Here is a 15501-nt window from a genome sequence, read left to right as displayed (position 1 = left end):
ACCGCCCCAATGCAGCAACCCTTCCAGTGAGCTTTTGAATATCTTTGACAGTCTTTGGAGGCTCCATGTCTAAAATTGCCTTTATCTTATCAGGATTTTCCTCGATTCCCCTCTTGGAGACCATCAATCCCAAATTTTTTCTAGATCCAACTTCGAAAGCACACTTTGCAGGATTTAGCATCATTTTGTGATATCTCAGGACCTCAAAAGCTTCCCTCAAATGGGCTATGTGGTCGATCTTCACCAGACTCTTGAATAACATGTCATCAACATAAACTTCCATAGTTTTTCCAATAAGATCCTTAAAAATTTTATTCACCAACCTCTGATAGGTAGCTCCTGTATTTTTTAGACCAACCGCCATAACTAGATAATAAAAAACACCAAAGTCAGTGATGAATGATACCTTTGGGATGTCATCCTTATGCATCTTGATCTGATTGTATCCACTGAATCCATCCATAAAACTCAATATCTCGTGACCAGCGGTCGCATCTATCAATGTATCTATCCTTGGTAACGGGAAACAATCCTTTGGGCATGCATCATTCAGATCAGTGAAGTCCACACACATTCTCCACTTTCCATTAGCCTTCTTTACCATTACAGGATTTGCCAACCACTCCGGAAACTATATCTCTTCAATGAAACCAGCCTCTAAGAGTTTCTCTACTTTTTGCTTAATAGCTTCCTGCCTCTCTGAAGCAAAACTTCTTTTCTTTTATTTCACAGTCTTCCGATTTGGATCTACGTTCAGCTTGTGAGTGATCAGTTCCGGGTCTATGCCATGCATATTAGCTGCTGACCATGCAAATACATCACTATTCTCTTGTAAAAACTTCACCAACTTCCCTCTTAGGAGCTCCTCTAGCGACGCTCTAATGAAAGTTACTTTCTCAGGATCCTCTGGAGCCAAAGGAATCAGAACCAAGTCTTTTGTTGGCTTCCCTCTTTTCTCATCATTCTCACGGATATCCAGATCTTCAATAGGTAGAACCGGCCCCCAACTCCATCAGCCCTAAGGGAGGCCACATAACAACTCCTTGCCATATTTTGATCTCCTCTCTCTTCTCCAATCCCATTCCGGGTAGGAAACTTCATCACTGAATGGTAAGAAGAAGGGACTGCCTTGAAAGCATGTATTCCCGTTCTTCCCATGATTGCATTGTAAGTTGATCCAGCCTTTACCACTATAAAGTTTAACATCTGTGTTTCTTGTCTTGGTTCCTGACCTATGGTCATCGGTAACTTAATTATCCCTTTCATGGGGCATTCCACTCCAGCAAATCTATATATCGGCATATCAGTTGGGGTTAATTGCGAATAATTGTAATCCATCCTTATAAAGGTATCATGAAGCAAAATATCCACCGAGGCACCATTGTCTACAATGACCCTCTTCACTGGGTTGTTCCCTATTATCGGTGTTATGACCAGAGGATCGTCGTGCGGAAATTTAACACCCTCCAAGTCAAAATTATCAAACGTCATTGTGACTCCTGTCCTATCCCTCTTCGGGGCTTCCCCGACAATATGCATAACTTCTCTAGTATAGGCTTTCCTTGAGTTTCTGGATGAGCCTGCAACCGTTGGTCCTCCAAAAATCGTATTTATCACTGGTCCCCTGGGATGGGGATTTTGCCCCTGATCGTCTTGATCCCTCCTACGATCATCGAAATTCTTTCTTCCATTATTATTCCTATCTCCTCCATCGTCAGTATACTTGCTTAACCTTCCTTTTCAAATGAGGAACTCTATTTCATCCTTCAATTGTCTACACTCATCGGTGTCATGACCAGCATCCTTGTGAAATCTTCAATATTTGCTCTTATCTAGCTTGGTAGGATCATCCTTCAGAGGCCTAGGCCAACAAACATCAAGATCTGACTTTTAGGAGCGTTCAACTTAGCATATTCAGTGAACTTTTGTCATGGTCCTCCCTTTTTCAGGGTTGAATCATTGCTTTGCTCAGTTCTAGGATACTTGTCCTTAGCAATATATTCCAGATCAGTTTTTTGCTTCTTACCACCAGCAGGCTCGTTATTTACTACCATCTTCCTCATGCTCTCCTCCACTTTGATGTACTTCCCGGCCCTATCTTGGAACTGCAACATGCTTTCAGGGGGGCGCTTGGCTAATGACATCTTGAAGAACTCGTCCCTAGTTCCTTGCTGCAATGTTATCATGGCTACCTTATCATCAAGGTCTGGGACTTTCAAAGCCTCTTTAGTGAAACAATTCAGATCTCAATGACTCTTTTGCACCCTGCACAATGCTCATGAGGGATGCTGAACTCTTCTCATGCACTCTTCCACTGATGAACTGCTTAATAAAAGCTTGACTTAAGTCTCTAAAGGACCCAATTGAATTTGGAGGCAAACAGCTGTACCACCTTTGAGCCATTCCCGATAGGGTTTGAGGAAAGGCCCGACACTTAATAGCGTCATTCACGGGTTGCAGTAACAGTGCATTAAAAAACGTCCTGACATGATTAGCAGGATCTCCAGTGCCATCATAAGCTTTGATGGTGGGCATCTTAAACTTCCTTGATATATGGGTATTCATTATTTATTCAGTGAATGGTGGAGTGGGATCATCTGGATCTCCTAGGGGCAAAAGATCACTTGGATCAGCCCTTGGGACAATAATCCTTCTTTGCAGCGGACCATCCAGGTCTATGATTGGAGGATTTATCCTTTTTGGAGGTAGTTGGGGTCTTGGGGTGAGGTGTGCCTCCAGATCACGCTTCAGCCTTTGGATCTCAACCTCGTGAGCCCTGATTCTCTCCTGCACTTCTTGGGGATTCATCTCTTAGGTGCTCCTAGGACGCTGATTACCATCAGGCATCTGCTATTTAGCAGCACACCTCCTTCTTGGAGCCACATCATCATCCGAAGATTCGCAGTCTTTCTTAGTGTAAGGCCCAGAGAATTCTTGATCCTCCGGAATAGGAGCCAAACCGCGTATATAGGGGGCGTCTACGCTTCACTCCGATTTGCATGTCCACTTCCTCCAACCTCGGGGTATAGGGGCATCCCATAAGGGGGTTAGTGGTCACAATAGCTGAATACTCATGCCCAAAGGGTCGAGGATTCACAGGTGCATGTAGCTGCTGAAATTGGGAATTTGTCCCTTGAGGAGCTGGGGGATTCGTCCCTTGTAGAGCCGGGGGATTCGTCCCTTGTGGCTGAGGCCCGGTTTCCCCTATCGGGGTTCATCCTTGGGTAAAGGCGTAGGACGAGTGTGGGGGTATCTCCACCGTCGATGAAATCGTTTGAGTTGTTCCAGCTGGTGTTCCTTTAGGGGCGCTGTTTCCACTCCGTGTTCTCACCACGGTTGTTGTTAAGTTTCCCACAGACGGCGCCAAATGTTATGGATAAAAAACCAAGGTATATTAATTGATGTATTTACTACTAGGGTTCGTGAGCTTCGAGGCTTGATTTGACTGCTCTTGTGTCTCGTGACTCGATCTGCCTTAACAAGATGCCTACATACCTTGCTGCTTGACAAGGATCAAGTCAAAATATATAGTTCTGATTTGTGGGGTGAGACCCCTTATATAGATGTTGGGAGCCCTTGAATTGGACTAGAGTTGGGAGACTTGGTGGGCAAGTATCTGAATTAGAACGGACTTTGGAGTCCTAGGAAGTAGGAAACTGATTCCTTATCCTATGGGATTTCTTGAAGGCCAATCTCCAAGGAATTGTGTCCTCATTTGGACTTTATTAATCAGCTGATTTATCCCTTATTAATTAATTACAAAATTAATTAAACTTCAGGGCTTTGGGCCCTTTCTAATGGGCTTATTTGTCATCCTAATTATGGTATAATTAATGCGATATTAACTACGCAATCAATGTTTATTTTACTCCTTATCAGATTCAATCCGTAGCAATTAATAGAAAAGGAAAATCCAGTAAAATGAAAGGCGCCCGAGCCTGGGTCTCGGGTGTTTTTTTCAAGAAATTGATTGCTTGAAGAGGACTCGAACCTCCACATGAGGCATCCCCCTCCATTCGGTTAAGGTAACGACTTCGGACATGGCCATCTCCCATAGTGTAATCGGAAGTAAAAAAATACCGAAAATCTATCTATTAATCTGTTAGTCTATTAATCTATTAATATATATTAAATGAGGACATAAGGGCTAAAATTTCTTAATAGCTGTAAAATTATTAGTGTACCCTTATTTATTCAATAATTACAAAAACGCCACTAAGAGTTTAATTTAGAAAAATATTAATTGGTGGTGGGTATCGGAAACAACACCTCGAACTCAAAAGTGAGACTAGCAGCCACTTAAAACTAGACATTCTGTTTCAATATGAGTAAAATTCATAATCAATATTCGCGAGTACTCTACATTCTATTAATTTTCCGTTTACTCTTTTATAATTTATTTGGTAAGGGATAAAATTTGTCTGCACAAGTACCTTAAAACCATATATGTAGCGATTCTTTTTTCAAATTTAACCATAATTGCGAACACCTCCTCGTAAAATAAGTAGATAAAGAAATATATTATAAAATGACTAAAATTATATCAGTGTCTTTTATAATAGAGATTTATTTTAGGAAATTTACCAAAAATACTAACTTTTTAATTTTTTTTTTGCGATTTTACTATCTTTTGGATTTTTTTTGCAAAACTACAGAATCAAGCAAAATAAACCAGATATGCAACTAGTTAAATAAAGTTTTTTTGGTTGATTTGAGATTGCATGTAGTTGTAGAAACTCGTCAAAATTTGCATCCGGTTGATTCTAGTTGCCAAAAAACCTTATTTTTTGCAAAAAAAATTGAAAAAAAATAGTATTGTTGCAAATTAAAAAGTATATTTGCAAATTCTTTTAAAAAATGACAGTATTTTTGCAAAAATATTTTTAGCCTTGGGTATTTTTTAAAAATGCACTTTATTTTATTATATTAATTAAGTATATAATGATAATTGATTGCATCGTCTACCATATTGACCGAGAATGTATAAGTTCTTTTTCGAAAATAAAATAGTGTGAATTAAGGCTGTTTGAGTTGAAAATATTTTAAATCAGATTAACCGAGATGAAATTTGAGTTTTTGGCTACATATTATTTCTTCCATAAATAATTAGATATTTTATATGCATAAATAAATTAATATATATATATATATAATTAAGTTAAAATTACGATAACATATAAAAAATTGGATCAAAACGTAAAATTGGATTAACATACAAATGCAATAAGACTGTACACACCTATACCATATAATTAAAATGTATAATATCTTGTGAATTTTTTTTGTATTTTATTAATGAATACCTTGATTAGGAATAGATTATTAGGTTACATGCACAATTTAATTTTAAAAATATTTAATTATAGAATCATTTCAAGTATATAAAAAAATATATAAGTGTTGAAGTCATTTTATATTTCGAGTGATTAAATCAATAATTTTACTATTAATTAAGATATATAATTTTAAATTTGGTATAAATCTTTTTGAAGAAGAAAAAGATTGGTATAGGTAAAATTGAGTTGAGTTTTTTTAATGGAATGTAATTATACTGAATTTTTAATTATATTTATAAGTTAAAAATCAATTTTTTTATAAAATATGAAATTATTTATTGTAAATAGCTAATAAAACAAATTTGTAACAAATATTTAAACTAAAAATTTAATCACAATTAAAAATATAAGAAGAAATAAATCAAAATTTAAGTGCAAAGAAAGTCTATCAAATGGTTATGAAGTTACCTTTTAACCCTTGTATCTTTAAAAATTACAAAGATGTCATGTAACATCCCAAATCGATAAAAATTAGAGTATTATGGACCTATATAGATACAAGTCAATAATTAATGTGTATCAAATTACTAGCTTTTTTCGGACTGAATTATGATGGGTTGTTGGGTCCAGTATGCATTCGATGGTGGGTTTGGATGTTATAAATGGTATCAGAGCCATACCCGGCCTGAAGTGCAGAGACACTTCCTGAGTTTCTTATGTGTGTTAGTGGGCTCGAAAAATACGTCGATTCAATAAAAGGGGTGTTAGTAATATCCCAAATCGATAAGACTATGAGTATTTAGGGTCTTTATAAATAAAAGTTAACAAATAGTGTGTATCAAATTGGTATCTTATTCTGACTAATCTATGATGGATTTTTGGGTTTGATTTATGTATTCAGTTATGAGTTTGGATGTTATATGTGATATCTTTTTTTTTTGTTTAAAATGAGATGTATTTGTTTTAGCAGAGTATCGAACTGCCGACCTCTTAGATTTCCATGTCATAACTATTGTGATAAATTCAGTTTTAAGTTTGTTTCTAAAAATCTTATTAGTTAAATTACAATTTTCCTTTAACCCAATTTTTATTTTAACTTTTAAGTAAATTAAATATTAGTTTATATATTTATATCACTCAATTTTATTTAGGTTTTGTAATTTTATGTATAATTATGTATTTTGTTACATCTTAGCCGGACGAACCAACCTCTTTTGGTAGATTAAATGACTATAAAAAATACATACGTATTTCGATTAAAAAAATTAAATTTAATTAAAAGGGTTTGTTATACGTTCTATTTTTTTCAGCCAAACCAACTCGATTCTATTTCAAATTTTGTTTGAATATTTTATATATGTATGTATATGTTATATCTAACTATACACTGCATAATATAGTATACTTTAATTTGTAGTTTAATAAGTACATATAATGGGTACACATATTACTTACAATATAATACATTACTAAAATTATATTATTACCCAAAACTAAATATTAGAAATAATATTATAAATCATAAGTCTTTTACTTTTTATGCGTACGGTAATATAAAAATTTCGTAAACTTATTGACCTCATTCAAGCTGACCCAACCAAACACAAACTGAAAAATGATTAATAGGGTTGGATATAGTTTATTTTTCATTGGTTGGTTTGCAAATTTTTAAATTATTTCAATTAGGTATGATTGTTAAAACGTCTTCAACTCGACCAGACCGATCCGGGGACACCTGATATTATATACGCAATTATAAATAATCAATCACACACTCTATTAAAAAACACTTATAATTTTAACTTAAAATTTTAGAATACATGATATCGTAGAAAGCAGGAATCAGAGTTAGTCAATACGAACACCATTCATCGGATTAATCAGATAATTGGAGATTGCTTGATATAATTATCAAATACCGACCGAAAACAATTATATAGTATATATTTAATATTTTTATTAAGTTATATATATATCATGTGGCAGAACATATTTACAAATAATCTTATGGGTCATTTGGCGAATTTGAATTAAAAATATCTGAATCATTCAAATTTATGAATCATCTGATTATAAGATATCTAATTTAGTGAGTAAAATTGTTTGATAAATAAATTCACCAAAATCTGAATGATTTCATTCATACATATACCATTTTAAATTAATATTTTTTCTCATAAAATATAAACTTCAGATAAATAATTTAAATTAATATAACAATACAAGTAATGTAATTAAATTGTAAAATCATAAAAATAAATGAAAGAAAGCATGATAAAAAATTTTAAGTACCATATCTGGACTACAATATAATAGTAACATCATTAAAATTTTACTCAATTAACTCATGTAATTAAAATGCACATGCCCCTGGATAGTGATCTATAGAGTGCCCGTCACATGAGGTGATCTAGAGAGTATATATAGATATTGAATGGCTCAGTTAGACACTTGTAAAGAATCATTCATATGAATATGGTTCGCTCAGTTAAACCAATTTGTATGTACAAACAAACTGAATGTCCGAATCGGTCATGTATTAAGTGGTAAATAAATGGGGCGTTAGTTTTAAGTTACGTTTGTTCGTGTGAGATGCTGATTTAGATCTTATTTATAAAATTATACATATTATAAAATTGACTCACATATGTGATAGGGATAAATAAATCCTGATTACATAATTAAATATTACAATTTGGGCTGCAAGGCCCAATAAGAAGATGTATGACATTCAGACCAGAAAGGTTAACATGTTGATCAGGCCTGATGGACCAGATCAGGCCTGATGGAACAAAGAAGGCCCAAAAACCCTGATTATTTATTAATTTCGTAACTAATAAATAAGCGAGAAAAACATCTATTAAGATAAGTCCTAGTAGGGATATAAATCCTTGTAGATTGGCCTCCAAGGAACCTCATGGGATAAGGAATCAGCTTCCTACTCCCTAGGACTCCTAAGTCTATCCTAATTCAGAGACTTGACCACCAAGTCTCCTATACCAAGTCCAATTCAAGGACTCCCACATCTATATAAGGGGTCTCACCCCACAAATCAGAACTACGTTTTTTGGCTTGATTCTCTAATTCACAGAGATACGTAGGCATCTCGTAAAGGCAGAGTTAAGCTACGAAACACGAGAGCAGCCATTAAAGGCCTTGAGATACCGTACCTTAGTAATAAATACAGCAATTATATATATTAGTTTTTTATCCATAACATTTGGCGTCGTCTGTGGGAAAGCACAACAATAACCATGGTGAGAACACGGAGAACAATTAGAGCTCTGGAAGAAGGAACACCATCGGGGACAACCCAGGTGATTTCATCAACCATGGAGATACCTCCCCACTCAACTTATGCATCTAATCAAGCGGAAGCCCAGATAGGGGCAACTCAACCTCAGCCACAAGGGACGACTCCCCCGACTATTCAAGGTACGAATCCTCAAGTTCAACAAGTACATATACCTGTGAATTCTCGACCCGTCGGGTATGAATATTCAACTGTGTTACTACTAACCCCCTTATGGGATGCCACTTTACCCCTGAGGTTGGAGGAAGTGGATATGCTGGCCTTGGTCTAGCTGGGACGCTTAGAGTCAAAAACTTAAAGGTCCGTGGAGACTCGAAACTGATCATATCCCAGGTAAAGGGATAATTTGAGGCAAGGGATGATACGATGGCTAAGTATGTCCGCCTAGTAAGGGCTGTGATGACCCAATTTAATGAATTCCATGTTGAACACATTCCAAGGGAAGAAAATGCTAAGGCAGATGCGTTATCAAAGTTTGCTTCATCTGAGATAGAAGAAAGTTCAGAAAGTGTGTACTTCCGTGTTTTGAAGACACGAAGCATAGATGTTAAGCTTGTGGCTCCCATAGGCCTGGGGACGTCATGGATTGATCCCATCAAGGCTCACATTCAAACCGGTTGGTTACCAAGCGATGCAACTGAAGCACGGAAGTTAACTGTTCGAGCACTAAGGTACTATTTGAGAGATGGGATTTCTGTATAAAGATCTTTCGTGGTTCCTTACTTGAGGTGTCTCAGGCCCGATGAGGCACGCTTGGCTCTTGAGGAAGTGCATGAAGGTATTTGTGGGGCAACACTTGGGGGGCAGGGCCTTGGCTCATAAGATAACCCGTTTAGGCTTCTATTGGCCAGAAATGTTGGCTGATGCCAAAGAATATGTGAAGAAGTGTGATCGCTATCAGAAGCATACACCAGTTGTTAGACAACCCCCCGAGATGCTGACCTCTATCAACTCGCCTATTCCCTTTGCTATGTGGGGGATGGATATTCTAGGGCCTTTACCCATGGCCACGGCACAAAGAAAGTTCCTGATTGTAGCCATTGATTATTTTACGAAATGGATTGAAGCCAAACCTTTGGCTAAGATCATAACTAAGCAGGTTGCATAATTCCTGTGGGAAAATATTATGTGCCGGTATGGAATTCCCCTTATCCTAGTCACCGACAATGGAACGCAGTTTAACAACGAGGAATTTAAGATGTATTGTGAAGAAAATGAAATTGAGTTACGGTTCACCTCTGTGGCTCACCCGCAAGCCAATGGGAAAGCGGAGGTAGCAAATCGAATAATCTTGGATGGACTAAAGAAGAGGATCGAGAAATCAAGAAATAATTGGGTGGATGAGATACTTCCAATATTATGGGCCTATAGGACTACTGTAGAGTCACTACTGGTGCAACCCCCTTCATGTTGGCATATGGGGCAGAAGCAGTTGTTCCCGTGGAGATATCACATTCTTCTCCGAGGATTCAGGCTTTCAATGTTGAGGAAAATAAGGAAGGACAAAGGTTGGCTCTGGACTTAATCGATGAAGTGCGAGATGGGGCACATGCAAAGATAGTAGAGTATCAGAAGAAGGCTTCATTCTACTACAACCTAAGGGTTAAAGAAAGGTTCTTTAAACAAGGTGACCTAGTCTTGAGGAAGATAGAAGCTTCTGGGGTAGGACAGAAAGGGAAGCTTGCCCCGAATTAGGAAGGGCCGTACAAAGTTAAGAGCGTTCAAGGTAGAGGAACCTACAAGCAGGAGACAATGGATGGTTTTGAAGTCCCAAGAACTTGGCATGCACAAAACCTGAAGGTTTACTATGTGTAGGGCAATTGAATACGATTCTCACTTGTCTGGATGACAAGTAAGTTGAAAAGCACCTTGAAGCTTTGCTTGCATAGGATTTTATATTCCAGTAGAATTTACATTGTCAAGTTATTATTGTTAAGGGTCGAACCCATATTATGTAAGGTTTTGAAAAACCAGACTTCAAATTGAAGAGTTCAAAATTATTTCAACCTATGGATGTTTGAGTTGTGATAGTACTTGTGTGGCCAATTAGTTCAAGTTTGAATGCATATTAAAGTATCGGAAAGATAAAGGAGAAATATGCGAATAAGGAAAGTAGCATATAAAATAACCCCGGAGGGTAATAAGTTTTGATACAAACAAAAGTCCAGACATAAGTTAATGATAAAATTACAAAATGAAAAAAAACTACTCCTCCATGCGGGAGCCTTCATTCTCTTGCTCCTTATCAGCACCTTCATCATCCTTCGCAGGAGAAGCGGGAGGAGAAACAGTGTTAGGATCCAAGATGCGATCATCTGGCTGAGGGGAGTTGAAGAGGGCATCTATGTTGTCCTCCGTCTCAGCCTGCTCAGGACTTATAAAGTCCTTAGGGTCGACTAAGCCCGGATGCCTCTCAGAAACCGCCTTTACGGCCGCATCCCATCCCTGAGTAAACTGTAGGGAATAAAGACCCTCATCATGAATCTCCATGAGATTCTTAAACTTGTCAGAATCCATGTAGTCATCAATGAGCTTATCCTTATCGCTCCTAAGTTTCACCAGCTCGGAATGAGCCTTAGCCAGCTCCTCCTTCTTCGTGTCCAGCTTCTTCTCCAGGACCTTGGCTCTCTCCTCCCATTTCTTCATCTCCTTCTCAAACCCATCAGAGTTACCCTTCCAGGACCTAGCCTGATGGAGGGCCGCCTGGAAGTAGGTGTTACTCTGCAAAGAAATATGAGTTAACACAAGTTCGTTGAAATACAAGAAAGTTGGAATTCAAAGAAAAAAGAAAAAAGAAAGTTACCGTAGCTTGGGCTTAAGAACCCAGAAGCTCAATAGTCTCGATATCACTCCCCGTAACAATGTCAGTAAAATCGTGGGGAGTGATGGAATGGTACGACCAATCCTTAGCATGTTTGGTGGATCCAACCACCGTATCGCTCCTCCTGAAGCCCCAGTTAGCCCTGAAGGAATGTGCCTTAAGTGGAGGATCCACATCGTCCCCCAGCTTGACCACCGGTACGTGGGGCTTAAGGAAAGTAGGACCGTCAGGCTTGCTCCTGGGGTCCTTGTTTAGCTTGGCCCTCTTCTGGCGGCCAGACTCCCCTTCCTTGGGCCTGTTGACGTTATTGATGGCCTCGCAAGCTGAAAGAAAAAGATAGAAGGAATATTAAATTGCAGGAGATAAAATGTTACAGTTAAAGGGAAGGAAAAATAGTTATCCAGTTATAAATTTACCCTTATCACTGGCCTGAGAGAGACCAACTTTCTTCAAGAAAAACTCCTCTAAGAGGGTCCAGGTGTCTGTTTTCCCATCATCTGAAATTAAGGCTTGATAGGCCACCTCCTCCTCATCAGATAACCTGATGCTACCTGGACTCCCATCTAACACTTTGCAAAAGGGCCTACGGAAGAGTGTGGCCCAATCACCCCCGGCCCAGGTCAGCCTAACGAACTCATCCCTCCATTTGGGGTGTTCTCAACTATGGAATTACTATCAAAGATATGGGGGATTTTGGGCCGTTGACGAATTAAAACCCAACCCGGTTGACTCATGGAGCTATTATAGAATTGGAAAACTTTCCTAAAGACAGCTACGAAAGAGGGAAAATTGTTTCTAAGACAAAGGACCATAAAACAGATAATGTTCCTTCAAGTGTTAGGAGGGAGTTGACAAGGGTTGATTTGTACATCAGCGAGTAAGCGAGGAATAAATTCATGGAATGGGAACCTAAGACCCCGCGGTCAGGGCTCCTCGATAAATAAACAAGGTATCCCCCTCCCAGTTACATGTCCTATCCCCATGGGCGGCTGGAGTAATCCTAAGGTGGGGTGGAAGTCTGTACAGGGTGTTCATGGACTCGATTCTACCATCTAACTCATGAAAGGTGTTACCGTGGTTATACGAATCTAACTCAGATAGAGAGGGATATTCATCACCTCTAGAGTTAATCATATCAATTAGGGAAGTATACGGAGATTGAATTTGAATGTTTGTACCTCTCTTAGAAACATTCATCTTCTGCAAACGAGCCAAGTCACGATCCGCCATTGATATGCTTCGGTTGAATGCTCGAAACCCAGAAAACTTGAGAAAGGTGGAGCTGCGCTGGCTGAGGTCGCCGGAAATCGCCTTCTCAAAGGGAGAACTCTAGAGAGAATTGTGAGAGAAAGTATGAGAAATGTGAAGTGAAGTGAGGATTCTCACTTCACACTACACTTATATAAGAGAAAAGCTCGGAATACGAGGCGTTTTAGGCCCATGTAGCCAGGCCCAACCTAAAAAAGCCCATCTACAAGAAGTATCAGGAATAATCTAGAAGCTCCCATGGAAAATGAAGGGTCGAAAATCGACCAGAATTTTAAGATGTTCGATCAGAGTCCTGAGCGACAAAGAAGAAAATCCTGATCGATATTTCATTCGAACAAAAGGGAAGAAATCCATTGAGTTCGATCAGAGTCCTGATCGACACAAAAAAGGATCCTGATCGATATACTCATTCGAACAAAGGAAAGAAGTTCACTAAGTTCGATCAGAGTCCTGATCGACACAAAAGAGGATCCAGATCGATATATCATTCGAATAAAAGGGAAGAAATCCATTGAATTCGATCAGAGTCCTGATCGACACAAAACCGAATCCAGATCGATACTTCATTCGATCAAAATGGTAGAAAGCCACCTAGTTCGATTAGGATCCTGATCGAAATCGATCAGGAATCCTGGTCGATTCTGCCCAGATCCTGGTCGAAGGTTCAACCGACTAGAATGTCACTTTGAAGGCTAGTTCGATCAGAATCCTGATCGAAATCGATCAGGAGTTCTGATCGATTCTGCATAGATCGTGGTCGAATATCCAATTGACCAGAGTGTTACTTTCTGAGCTAGTTCGATCAGGATCCTGATCAAAATCGATCAGGATCCTGATCGAAATCGATCAGAAATCCTAATCGATTTTGTATACATCCTGATCGATTTTAAGCTAGAAAATTGAGGGAAATTCCAGAAAAATAAGGAAATCGTTAAAATATTTTCTGAAAATGTTGGTATTTCAGAATTAGGGAAAAATCCAGAAATTAATGATAAATCCCGGAAAATAGGGAAAAAATCCAGAAAATTAAGGATAAATCCTAGAAAATTAGGGAAAAATCCATAAAATTAGGGAAAAATCCTGGAATTAAGGGAATTTTTTTTGGAAATTAAGATAATTCTTGAATAAAAGGAAAAATTGTTGTAAATGTGTAGGTTCGCTCCATACTTTACACAAAAAATGAAACCCTATAAGGGAATAAATGAACTTAACTTTCACGAAATCTTATACGGTTTCCCAAAGTTGGGGGGCAAATGATAGGGATAAATAATTCCTGATTACATAATTAAATATTACAGTTTGGGCTGCAAGGCCCCAATAAGAAGATGTATGACATTCAGACCAGAAAGGTTAACATGTTGATCAGGCCTGATGGACCAGATCAGGCCTGATGGAACAAAGAAGGCCCAAAAACCCTGATTATTTATTAATTTCGTAACTAATAAATAAGCGAGAAAAACATCTATTAAGATAAGTCCTAGTGGGGATATAAATCCTTGTAGATTGGCCTCCAAGGAACCTCATGGGATAAGGAATCAGCTTCCTACTCCCTAGGGACTCCTAAGTCTATCCTAATTCAGAGACTTGACCACCAAGTCTCCTATACCAAGTCCAATTCAAGGACTCCCACATCTATATAAGGGGTCTCACCCCACAAATCAGAACTACATTTTTTGGCTTGATTCTCTAATTCACAGAGATACGTAGGCATCTCGTAAAGGCAGAGTTAAGCTACGAAACACGAGAGCAGCCATTAAAGGCCTTGAGCTCCCGTACCTTAGTAATAAATACAACAATTATATATATATTAGTTTTTTATCCATAACAATATGCAATCATATATTTTTGTATAAAAAGGTAAAAGAAGGTCAAGATTGATCATTACATAACTCTAGTAGATTGTATCATATATTCATCAGCTACCCTTGATATATACCTGATTCATGTCTAACAATTATATGGTTATTTCGTTAAAATCATACAAGTTACATACGTCCAGTTCTTTTCAAAATAAAAAAATGTCTCAAAATTTACTATATAAAAAATTTGAATAAATTTGATATATTGTCATTTACCGTGTTTTTATTATAAAATCATTTTAGTATATGTGTAAGTTCGTTTGAGAAATTATTTTAGTTTTTAAACAGACCCGTGCCTATCACGGGTTTTTTGCACTAATTTTATGAACAATGCGGGATCCTTGAGGTATTCTCAGAGCTATTCTCGAAATCAGTTCGTTTATCAATTGATGATAGAAAGCGCTTGGGATCTCAATACTCAATTATCCAATAATTGTTGAATTCTATTATAGTTAAGTACATAGAATATGCAGGGGTTACATACACCAGGGTCTTAAAAATTGATTTTTTCTTGGGTGGGGGGCGAGGGCTGTCCCCATGTTATCTGTTGTGAGAGAAATTTGGTAACAACACCCCAAGTTAATCTTGCCTAAATAACTGAATCACCCTTGGTTTTCGGATGAGAATATGGCTGATGCAGCTAATGAACAGAGGTGTGATTGCAGAGGTAAACCTGGAATTGTGTATGAAAAATTAGATGAATAGGAAAAGAACCAAGTAAAATGGTAGAGAATATCCTTCTCAATCCGGCCAAATATACTTGGAAAATAGTCACAATGGTTACACGTGCCAATTCGCGTAAAAAATGATTATTCGAACCCCCTCGCCAATTGCCTACATACCCTATATATAGGAATCAAGCTCGATGTAGTTCTTTTCGGGTTGGACTCTTGTCCTTGAGCAACAAGCCATGTTGCTGATAAGCCAAAACTAGTTCCCGCAGTTAATCCAACTGTTCCAAGT

The sequence above is a fragment of the Apium graveolens genome, unplaced genomic scaffold (assembly GCF_009905375.1).
Source record: "Apium graveolens cultivar Ventura unplaced genomic scaffold, ASM990537v1 ctg6365, whole genome shotgun sequence".
Taxonomy (NCBI): Eukaryota; Viridiplantae; Streptophyta; class Magnoliopsida; order Apiales; family Apiaceae; genus Apium; species Apium graveolens.
This window is presented reverse-complemented; position numbering follows the sequence as displayed.